Here is a 12,495-nt window from a genome sequence, read left to right as displayed (position 1 = left end):
GTTCATTCTAGAGAAGCCCTATGCACATGAAGTGTAATAATGCTTCTTTCAGTTAGTTATAGCTTAAAATCAAAACATGCTTTATTAGGTTACCTGTAAAATTTTTTTTTAAAAATTCCTGCACCACGACAGAATTAAACTAAAATATCTTAAAGTGGAGGGTGAATTTACACAATTCATGAAGGTAATATTAAGTAAGTGTCACCTGAGAAAGACAGTCAATCATCAAAATGTTAGCAAACCGGCTAACTTTATGTAATGATCCTGTTAATTAAAATTTGGGGGCTGATTACCATTATAACTACTGTCTCTAGGAAGTTTCCTAATAATTGTAACTAAGTTTCCACTTGCTCTTAAGTAGATAAAGTTTACAGAATCAGAGAATTATAAAGGTAATACCTTAATATAACTGAAGTTTATTTGGCCCGTGAGGTTTTACACTAATACTGACAAATTTTAAACGTGGAGCCTCCTTAGAAATTAACTATTCCGATCTGTTCATTTTTCAAGGAATAAAGGGAAAAGTGGGACATTCATACTCAAGGTCACACGGCCAGAATGTGGCAGCCCTGGAACAGAGTCATGGGTCTCTTTGCCCTTCATTGAAAAACAAATCTGCTGGTGACAGCGGGGTGGCTCAGTTGGTTAAGTATCCAACTTTGGCTCAGGTCGTGATCTCGCGGTTCGTGGGCTAGAGCCCCGCGTCGGGCTCTGTGCTGACAGCTCGGAGCCTGGAGCCTGTATCAGATTCTGTGTCTCCCTCTCTCTCTGCCCCTTCCTCGCTCATGCTCTCTCTCTTTCTCAAGAATAAATAAAACATTAAAAAAAATTAAAAACAAAAAAAATCTTCTGAAAACAAACTGAGGGTGTACTTTCCTTTGTACTCCGGCGCGTGTATGTGTGTGTCCCTGAACCAGCGGGGAAAGTTGGAAGCTCGATCTGACCTTTGGCGGGAGTCACGTAGATGTAGGAATCAAAGCAGAGAGCAAAGTAAGAGTAAGTCATTTCTTAGAAATAATGAAAGTGAATTTTGGTTGATCCCTCAGCATCTGAGTCCAAACTATCCTCACCCCTCCTTTTCTTTCTTTTTTTAAATTTTTCTTTTTTTTAAGATTTATTTATTTTTGATAGAAAGAGACAGAGCACAAGTGGGGGAGGGGCAGAGAGAGAAGGAGACAGAATCGGAAGCAGGCTCCAGGCTTGGAGCTGTCAGCAGAGAGCCAGAGGCCGGGCTCGAACTCATGAACCGTGAGATCGTGACTGGACTGGAGCCAAAGTTGAACACTTTAACCCACTGAGCCACCCAGGGGCCCCATCCTTACCCCTTCTTTTCAAAGCTCAATGCACCCATCAGGAAAGGGGCTTGCACAGTAATGCTCCCAACTGCCGGCTGGTTCATTTAAAACGCGTGGTGGACCTTTTAGGTGTGCGCTCTACATGTAATATCTAAACTTTTAATTTGGAAATTTCAGGAAGAAACAGTATCAAGCCACAAAAACATATTCACTCATCTATTTCAACACTGTTTTTGTTGTTGTTGTTGTTTTGACTGTCAACAATTTTCTCTTTCCTATTTTACTAAATTCAATAATTCTGTACATTTAAATTTGGACTCATTCATTTTGCTTAGCGTCTTCCAGGCTTTCATTTAGTCTTCTATGAGCATCTTCATTTTTGAAAGGAGCTAATTGAACAACTTACTAATTAGTTAAAATTTAGTTGTTTCCAAATCTGCTGTTATTTTACTTATACATTTTCTCATGATAAATTTCTCAAAGCTGCATTTTTGTGAAGGGAAATGAACTTTATTACAAGCCTTAAAATGTATTTCACTTGGGGGCACCTGGGTGGCTCAGTCAGTTAAGCATCCAACTTCCGTTCAGGTCATGATCTCATGGTTTGTGAGTTCGCGTCCCACGTCAAGCCCTGTGCCGACAGCTCAGAGCCTGGAGCCTGCTTCTGATTCTGTGTCCCCCTCTCTCTCTGCTCCTCCCTCGTTCACACTCTGTCTCTCTCTGTCTCTCAAACACAAATCAAAATGTTGGGGCGCCTGGGTGGCTCAGTCGGTTGAGCGTCCGACTTCGGCTCAGGTCACGATCTCGCGGTCCGTGAGTTCTAGCCCCGCGTCGGGCTCTGGGCTGACGGCTCAGAGCCTGGAGCCTGCTTCCGATTCTGTGTCTCCCTCTCTCTGCCCCTTCCCCGTTCATGCTCTGTCTCTCTCTGTCTCAAAAATAAATAAAACGTTAAAAATTTTTTTTTTTAAAATAAATCAAAATGTTAAAAAAAAGTATATTTCATTTTTGGACACAAAGAGCTTTACCAATTTTTATTGCCACAAGTAATTTACGAATGTAATATGTAGTTTATGTGTTTTACTGTATCTTATAGAATTAGGTATTTTATAACTTTAAAAGGTTTTACCAATATGTAGAAATAGTGGCATCTTGGGGCTCCTGGGTGGCTCAGTAGGTTAAACATCCGACTCTTGATTTTGGCTCAGGTCGTGATCTCGCAGGTTGTGGGACTGAGTCCCGCATCGGGCTCTGCACTGGCTGTGGGGAGCCTGCTTGGGATTCTCTCTCTCTCGCTCTCGCTCTCACTCTCTCTCGCTCCCTCTCTGCCCCTCCCCCATTCTCTCTCTCAAAATGGATGAATAAACTTTAAGTAAAAAAAGAAATATACTTCATCGTGAACCAAATTTCTCTCCTTGAAATAGTAAGGCAGGAGAAAAAAAAAGTGCCCTCTTGTTAAGTACTATTTATTATGCATTTATTGGAAGCATAAGTTATATACATAAAACTCCACAGAGCAAAAATGTGCCTATTAATGAACTGACGGGGGTTGGACACTGTGTAGCTCACACAGAAATTGGAAAATCCTTACTTCAAAGGCCTTGAAGGACCCCGTATGCATCTGACACTCATTAACTGTCTAAGCTTCAAAGGAACCATTATGTTGATTTTTTTTAAGTAGGCTCCACACGCAACGTGTAGCCCAAAGGGGGGGCCTGAACTCATGACCCTGCGATCAAGACCTGAGCTGAAATCAAGAGTCGGACACTTGACTGACTGAGCCAGCTGGGTGCCCCTCCATTATGTTGATTTTAAGGAATATGGTACAAATTTGCCTGCTTTTGAAACTTTATCCTATCAAACAGCTTTGGCATGAATCATTTATTTTTCCTGTGAATTATTTCCACCAGTTTAATCTGTGCCCTTGCATATAACTGTATATCTTCTTATTGGTGGTTTATTGTATTTTATTGGACTTCTATAACCGTAATGTATTTTTCCTTTTAACCTTCCTCTGTAGTTAGCGTTTCTGGCTTTTTAATACTATGAATAAAGACAACACTGACATAGGCAATAATGGATATATCTTTCTGCTCATGCTCATTTCTTTCCTTCGTGGTATGTAACTAGGGTGGAATTGCTGGAATACAGAGAATGCAGATATTCAATCTGGTTTCCAAAGCAATCAGATAAATTTATACTCCAGCCAGCCTTGCGTGATCATGTCTGTTGCTCCCAACCTCTATCAGTATGTCATAGTATCCGAAGGTTTATGGCTAATTTTAGGTCTTCTGATGGATGTGTAATGGTACCGTATTTTGGTTATTCCTGATAAACAATGATGCTTAGCTGCTTTTCAAAGAGTTATTGGATACTTGAATATGTATGAATTATCTCTTGGTACATAAGACATGACCCAAAGTTTAATGGTTTAAAATGACAAATATCGGGGCGCCTGGGTGGCTCAGTTGGTTAAGCGGCCGACTTCGGCCCAGGTCATGATCTCACGGTCCGTGAGTTCAAGCCCCGCGTCAGGCTCTGGGCTGACGGCTCAGAGCCTGGAGCCTGCTTCCGATTCTGTGTCTCCCTCTCTCTCTGCCCCTCCCCTGTGCTCTGTCTCTCTCTGTCTCAAAATAAATAAACGTTAATTAAAAAAAAAAGTTTAAAAAAATAAAATAAAATGACAAATATCTATCTTCTCACAGTTTCTTTGGGTCAGCAATCTGGAGGCAGCTTAGCCAATATGTCTGTTGGATCTCTCAGAGGCCACAACCAATGTGTTCACTGGGTTATAGTTTTCCAAAGGCCCAGCTGGGCGCAGATCCAATTCTGAGCTTATTTATGCTGCTATTGGCAAGCCTCACGGTCACCAGGTGTGCCTCTCTTTAGGGCAGTTGAGTTGGCAACACATGGCTGTTGGCTTCCCTCAGAGAGAATGGAAAGTGGGAGAATCAGTAGCCATGATGGAAGCTATAGTCCCTTTATAACCTGACCTTGGAAACGATTTCTCATCACTTTTGCTGTGTTCTCTTAGAACAAATGCTTTGGTTTAGCCATCACTCAAGAAGAAGGGATCACACCAGGTGTGAACACCAGGAGGCAGGAATCACGGAAGCCATCTTGCTAGCTGCCTGCGGCACATCTCCTTTTTGTGAAGTGCTTGCTTGTGTCATATCATGTTTCTTTTGCATTGTCTTTTTTAAAAAATCTGATGGATGGGAATTATGTATTCTGGAAATAGTTTTTTACCATTATTGAGTGCAGACGTATTCTCTCACTATGAAGGTAGCTTTTCATGCTGGTATCTTTAGTCAGATGAAAGTTGTGAACTTCAATGTCGTTTATTTTAATCAATTTTCATGAATAACTAACACCTTTATGTTAAAATATCTTTCTTACCCTGAATGACAAAGAAGTTTTTTTGTTTTTACTACCTCTTAGAAGCCCTGTTGTTTTAAATTTTATCTTTTACAATCATCCTGGACTGTTTTTTTACACATGAACTCAACTAGAGGTCTCGACTGTTTGGTTTTAAAACAGGTTATCTTTCTTCTGCTAAAGTAAACCATTAAATACTCCCTTACCACACTATTTCCGGTCATAACTTAGCAGTATTTTTATTCCTTTCAGATTACAAAATGTTTTTAACTTTTAAAATTTTTCTCCACCTCATTTTTCAAATACATTTGTACCTGATATAGAACACCAGGTTTGCAAGAATTTCCATTCACATCTGTTGATGGCATACCACTGTCTTCTGCTTCTGTTTTTTTGGTTTTGGGGTTGTTGTTGTTGTTGTTGTTGTTTGTTTTGGGGGGTTTGTTTTGTTTTGGTCTGGTTGTGTTTGTTTGTTTTTTCCATAAGTTAGCTATCTTTTGTTTTTTTTTTAAATTTTTTTAAAGTTTATTTATTTTTGAAAGAGACAGAGTGAGACAGAGAGTGAGCAGGGGAGGGGCAGAGAAAGAGGGAGACACAGGATCCGAAGCAGGCTCCAGGCTCTGAGCAAGTTGGCTGTCCTTTGACGGTAGTCTGTCTTCTGCCTCTGAATGCTGTTAAGAGTTTTCCCGTGATATTTGGGTTTTAATTCTATGATGTTGATGATGATGATGATTATAATGATGTCAGATGTGGGTTTTTTGGTTCGTTCTTTATTTGCTTCATAGTGGGACTTTTATCTTGACCTGATGTCTTTCACAAATTTGGGGGAATCCTCAGCTACTATATTATCAAATATCATCTCTGCAGTCCTCTCTCTTTTCTTGCTGAGATTCTACCACAAATGTTTTCCTTGTATCAACTCTGTTTTTAATTTTCTATTTTACATTTCACATCTTGTATTTCTCTCATATTTCATATAAAGCATTACCTCTATTCTTCATTTCTATTCTCATATTTAATATGTTTTTCTTCTTTCCACTCATTGATAGTGTAATATTTTCTTTATATATGTGTCTAATAAGCTGTTGAACCCTGCCATTTGATTTTTTCCCCAGTACTCTCTCTTCTAAAATTCTAAGTTTTTTTTTTCTTTAATTTTCTTTCACATTTCAAACTTAGTTATTTAAAAACCTGGATCTAGAAGCTTCAGTATCTGGATTTTTTGTGACTCTATGTCTATTATCTAGTTTTTTTGTTTTGTTTTGTTTTGGTTTGGTTCGGTTTTTCCTATTTTTCAGTTATAAGTTCTTACTCCTTCTGTGCCCGGCCTGTTCCGACTGGACGGCACATATTGTACACGAATGTTCACAGCAAAAAACGTAAAGACCAGGAATGATTTTATCGTGGGATACACGATTCCAAATGTCCAGATCACTTAAGTAGTTTTATTTCCTGGGCTTTTAAACAATGTTTATTGATTTGTTTTGAGAGAGAGTGTGAGCAGGGGAGGAGCAGAGAGAGGGAGGGAGAGAATCCCAAGCAGGCTCTGCACTAACAACAGATGTGGGGCTCGATCTCATGAACAGTGGGGTCATGACCTGAGCCAAAATCAAGAATCAGATGCTTAATCAATGGAGCCACCGAGGCGCGCCATCTATCCTGGATCTCGACTGTGTGATTCTTCACTTCCGTTTGGTTCTCTGAGGATTTCAAGAGCAGTTATTTTTTTTTTGTGTGTTTTAATCTTTTAAGTTTTTTCCTGAAGGTGTTGTTGATTTGAATTACTTAATCTTCCATTACCAAAAAAGGGAACTCACAAGTATGACTCTGTGCATACATAAGAACTATGTGAATCAGTCCCTGTCATCATAAACCCAGTGTTATTGAAATTTTCAATGTTATTGAAAAGCCAAGGTTTTCTTTGTAGCGCTTCTAACTTCTCTGCCCTTCCCTGACATTAGCACTTGCTGGGAACCTCTGTAGACCCATTCCAAAGAGTGGACATATATATCCTTGTTAAATATTAGAATCTGAACTTGCTTTACATAAATTGTATCATTGAGTTCAAATTATTATGACACTCATCAACACGATGTCTTACGCTCATAGTTTCACGCAAAAGGATATTTTACACTTCTTGAATTGCAGCATAAGGTTATACATTATATGTAAATTGATTTTTTCTGTAATTGTCCCACTGATAGACATGTATTTCCAATATGGCAATGTTAAAACAAGGCTGTGGTGAACCCTGTATGTCCATCTTTATGCCCACATGGGATTGGTTCTCCATATTCTATATGGAGACACGGAATCAGTCACTGATGACATATATGCATGGTAAATTTCACAATACAAGTTGATTCTCCAACATGTATACATCTGTTTATTTGTAGTGCCACCAACAGACTATAAGAGAAGTCATTCATTTCCTACCAGTTTTGTTCACAAATGATAGTATCAAATGTTTTACTTTTTGTAGACATGATATGTGTTTGAATCGGCCGTATATTTGGGAAAGTACTTAAACCTATACAAGTTTATTTCTTGAATGTGGACTCACTGTAAGTTTTGAGTGATGTCAGAGCACCTGTTCTCCATGTGATGGCTGCCACATTGGCTATAGCACAGGGATAGCACTGGAGAGTCAAACACTGGAAATCAAATACTTCTCCTGAAGGCGACAGTCACTTTCCAGTGGTCAGTGTGAGTAACATGTCCATAACTGAATTCAAGGAAATTCACAAATAGAAGGTAAGCATGTACCTGGAAAGAAGCAAATTAAGGAATGTTAATCCAAGCATAAGAAATAAACCAATATGGGTATGTGGTGTTCAGAAATAAGAAATGTAAAAAGCCCAAGTTGGGATGCCATAATGGGCCCACATTGCCTGCAAGATGTGGTCAAAAGACATACTTATCAGAAGTTTTAATGTGGACAAACATCCACAAAATTTACCTTTTTATCCATTATTAGGTGTGTGGTTCATTGGCACTAAATACATTCACATTGTGGTGCAACCATTACCACCTTCCATTTCCATATGTTTCTAAAACTCTGCACACATCAAATAATGATTCACCAATAACACTCTCCCCAGAAACTAGTAACGGTATTCTATTTTCTGTCTATGAATTTAACTACTAGGTAGCTCAACTAAGTGGAATTAAGTATTTGCTGTTTTGTGTTTGGCTTATTTCACTTAGTCTAAATAATATTCCAACATATGTATGTATGTATACACACACACAAACCATATTTTGTGTATCTATTGATCTTTTGATGGTCATGTACTGTTTCCATCTTTTGGCTATTTTGAATAATGATGCTATGAACATGGGTATACAAATACCTGTCCAAGTCCCTGCTTTCAATTCTTTAGGGTACGTAGTCAGAAATGTAGATATCGGACCATATTGTAGTTTGTGTTTAATTTTTGAGGGAACGTCATAGTGTTTTCCAAGGCGGCTGCCCCATTTTTGCATTGTCACCAACAAAGGACAAGGGTTCCAATTTTTCCATATCCTTGCCAACATCTGATATTTTCCATTTGTTTGTTTGTTTGATCATATTTATCTCAGTGGAAGTAAAGTGGTACTTCATTGTGGTTTTGATTTGCATTTCCCTAATGATTAGTAACGTCGAGTGTCTTTTCATATGCTTTTTGGCCATATGTATCTCTTCTTTGGAGAAATGTCTACTTGAGTCCTTTGGCCACGTTTTTAACTGGATTTGTCGTTGTTGAGTTGTTATGAGAAATATTTAATTGTGTCTCAAAATTATCCATTTTAATTGGTTGCCAATCGGTTACCTGTGGTTACATTGTTAGGAAAATTATTTGGATGCTTTTTCTAGAACTCTACACACCAGTTTCTTTTCACTGTGGATATGGTAGTCTCTCTATTAATGTTTGAGAAAATTTGAGAAGACTTCTATTTATTTTATTCTGACATCCATGAGTTTTTGTGATTCAGAAGTGTCTGCGAGTCAGTATGGTTAAGTTATTCTGCTGGTGCACAATTAACGATTTCTGACTCACAGTCTATATTTCCACCTAGGAAATGTGGATACGGTGATGATAAAATGTGTCTCTCTCCTTTCCTTTTTCATGTGTTTCATCTTCAAAACAAACCAGGGTTTTATGTGGACCAATAAAACATAGCTAACTGGTTACACTACTGAGATGTGAGCTGTTAAAAATGGCTGAATGAATTTCCATCTGCTCACATTCATATCGACTACACACCGTTGGTTTAGCAACTTCCCTAGTAAAGGTCACACTCTACACAAACCGAGAGAAAAATGTTTTGTAAGATCTCAAGCAACATAAGACTGTTGGAGGGTAGTTCTTTGTTTTCAATGTCAATGCCAAATAGACAAACTTCCAATGATAATCTATTTTACTGTGGCTATTTTTATCCAAGCATGGTTGGAGAAAGTTTACTGAGATTAAATTACTAACTCAACATACATTCTCAGGCACTTTAGTGCAGTCACTCGGCCTAGTACAGGGGTGACCTATGCATACATAGTCTTTATTGGAGCTTCCAGTTTTGTGGGGAAGAGAGATATAAAATAAACATGAATATGCATGAATAACTCCAAATATTGGTAGATTATCTGAAGAATGAGAACAGCGTTCTGTCAGAGTGAGTAATTCATATTTATTGGGAATACCAGCCTTGTCCAGAGATGGAGAAAGACCTGGGGACAAAATCTCATTTTTAAACCTGTAAGACGGAGGGTTGCTCCCTAAAGCATGAAAAAATGATAAGATAAATTCCAACTTATTTTGCTGATGAGCAGGTATTGATTGGTAACATCATGACATGAATTACTTAAAATAAACCGTGATAAATATTAGCAACAGAGCAATTTTGTCTCCCCATAAAAATTCCCCATCCCTCTGCCAATAGGAACATCACAGCATTTGAAAGATTTAAAGCATAAATTAATGCATCATAGGGATGATTGTCCGGGTAGATTTGTTGTTCTTTTTCATAACCCACTTTTCCCGAAAGAAATGTTGCAACTAGGAAAACTCTGAAAGCTGGATTAACAATTTATGGGTGTGATGGTGATTACAGTTTTCTAGAAAGTGTTCAGGAGACACTCTGGCCACGAATAATTATATCCTCTTCTAAAATAAATCATTTATTTTCTACAAAAGATATCTACTTCACTGTGAGTTTTAGACTATCCCAAATTGTTGTTTTATCTTTTTTTAACATCATGAAATACCACATATATAGACAAAGGGCACAAAAAGGGCACAAAATCAATGTACAGCTGAATGATTTCACACAAAGCTAACACCAATGTAACCGCCCCTTCCAAGATTAAAACACTTTCACTTGTCTGAAGCCCTCTCATCCTTTTGACAATGAATAGCCTTTCTACCCCTCAACTATTCTGAGTTTTATTCATCACCCACTTGTACGTCTTTATAATGTTAGTACATAAACTTGTAATCCTGAGCCTTGAGGGTGGTTTCCTGAACTGTTAAACTTTCAGTGTAGAATCAAACAATACGTATTTTATACACATCTTCTTTTGCTCGATATTACATTTCTATGAATTGACTTCTTGTTGTGATGCCTGCGAATCGTTGGAGTTCTGGAGATACTATAAATGCAAGGACTTATTTATCCGTTATAATGTCACTGCAAAACTGAGGTGTATCCAGTTTTTACGCCCCTCTGCTAATCTTCGGGCATGTCTCGTGGCACACATCTCTTAAGCATGTACCACATTAGAAGGGATGTCAAACCATCTCCAACGTGGATGCAACAACTGACGCTCCCACCAACTAAGTGCATGAAAGTTCTAAATGCTTGATCACAAAAGCAACACTATTTGTTTCGACTCTAAAGCTTTAGCCATTCTGATATAAATGTAATGTGGTCTTAATTTTCATTTCTCTGATCAGTAATGACATACAGGATATGTCTGTATGATTTGTTATTGGACAATTAGATATCATCTTTTATAAAATGTCCAAGTCTCTTGTACAGTTTTATGTGGGGTTTTTTATATTGACTTTCATTTCTTTCTACATAGAATGAAGTCTATTGAGCAGAAGTTCTGTTTTGGTTATTTATGTGGCAGTTCTTTCTTGTGGTCTTTGTACACCCTTGACATTTCAAAATTGCCATTTTTTACATAGAAAAAACAACATTATTGAAGTATAAATCATATACCATAAAATGCACCCATTTGAAATGTAGTATTCAGTGACATTTTAGTAAATTTATAGAGCTGTGCAACCATCACTAAAATCCAGTTTGGGAACATTATCATCATCACAGTGGTTCCTTCGTGCTTATTTTCAGTTAATCTCCACACCTGCCCAGGCCATAGGCTTAGAAGTCAATCTAGCTCTATAAATTAATCTTTTTTTTTTCATATTTTATATAAATGGCAAAATATCCTCAATATATAGTCTCTGGAATCTGTTTTCTTTCACTTACCATAACGCTTCTGAGGTTCATCCATATTGTAATGGGTATGATTACTTCCTTTTTGCTGATGAAGAGTATTCCATTTTATAAATAGACTACTTTTATTTACCAGTTCACCAATTGATGGACATTTGAATTATTTCCAATTTGGGGATATTACGGATAATGCTGCTACAAACATTTGATTCATGTACAAGTTTTTGTGTAGATATACGTTTTTATTTCTTTTTGAAAGATTCCTAGAGTAGGATGGCTAAGTAATATGGTAAGTTTATATTTAAGTTTATAAGAAATTGCTAAACTGTTTGCTAAAATGTCTGTTTCATTTAACATTCCCACCAGCAATGTGTAAGATTTACATTTTTCTACATCCTCACTGAGACTCATTATTGTCTATCTTTCAAAATTTAACCTAGGGGCGCCTGGGTGGCACAGTCAGTTAAGGGTCCAGCTTCAGCTCAGGTCACGATCTCATAATTCGTGAGTTCAAGCCCTGCGTTGGGCTCTGTGCCAGCAGCTTGGAGCCTGGAGCCTGCTTTGGATTCTGTGACTCCCTCTCTCTGCCTCTTCCCCGCTCACACTCTCTCTTTCTTGCTCTCTCAAAAATAAACATTAAAAAATAAAATAAAATAAAATAAAATAAAATAAAATAAAATAATAAAATATATCCTGTATAGTGTGTGTGTGTGTAATGCTATCTTATTATGGTTTTAATTTGCATTTTTCTAATAACTAATGCTGTTGAACATATTTTTATGTTTGCTAGTCATTCACGTATCTTCCTTAGTGAAATACCTATTCAAATATTTACCCATGGTTCAGTGTGTCTTAAAATTGAGTTGTAAGCGTTTCTTATGTGTTCATGATATGTTCAGTAATCATGTATATAATACACAAACATTTTCTCACAATTTCCTCTTTTAATTTTTTCTATTAATGTTATGTTTGGAGCACAAAAGTTCTTTTTAATGTAGTCAGATTTATTAATTTGTTATTTTACTGGTTGTATTTTATTGTTATATGGAGGAAATCTTTGCGGCTCAAGATCACCAAGATTTTCTATATTTTTTCCACAGTTTCTTAAATTTTAGGTTTCACACTAGGTCTGTGTTCCATTTGAGTTGATTTTTGTAAGGTAAGGGTCAATGCTCATTTTTTTTTCTTTTCTTTCTTTTTTTCTTTCTTTCTTCCTTTCTTATACGACTTTCCAATTATCTCAGGACGGTTTATGCAAACACTATTCCTTCCTCCACTGGATTTTCTTCACACTTTTGTTAAAATTCAATTAACCCTTACAATGAAGATTTGTTTCTGGACTCAATTCTGTCTCATTGATCTCTATGCCTCTCCTTGCCCCAGTACC

This window comes from Lynx canadensis, chromosome A2 (genome assembly GCF_007474595.2).
Source record: "Lynx canadensis isolate LIC74 chromosome A2, mLynCan4.pri.v2, whole genome shotgun sequence".
Classification (NCBI taxonomy): Eukaryota; Metazoa; Chordata; class Mammalia; order Carnivora; family Felidae; genus Lynx; species Lynx canadensis.
The sequence above is the reverse complement of the archived record's forward strand: the minus strand, read 5'-3'. Positions refer to the sequence as shown.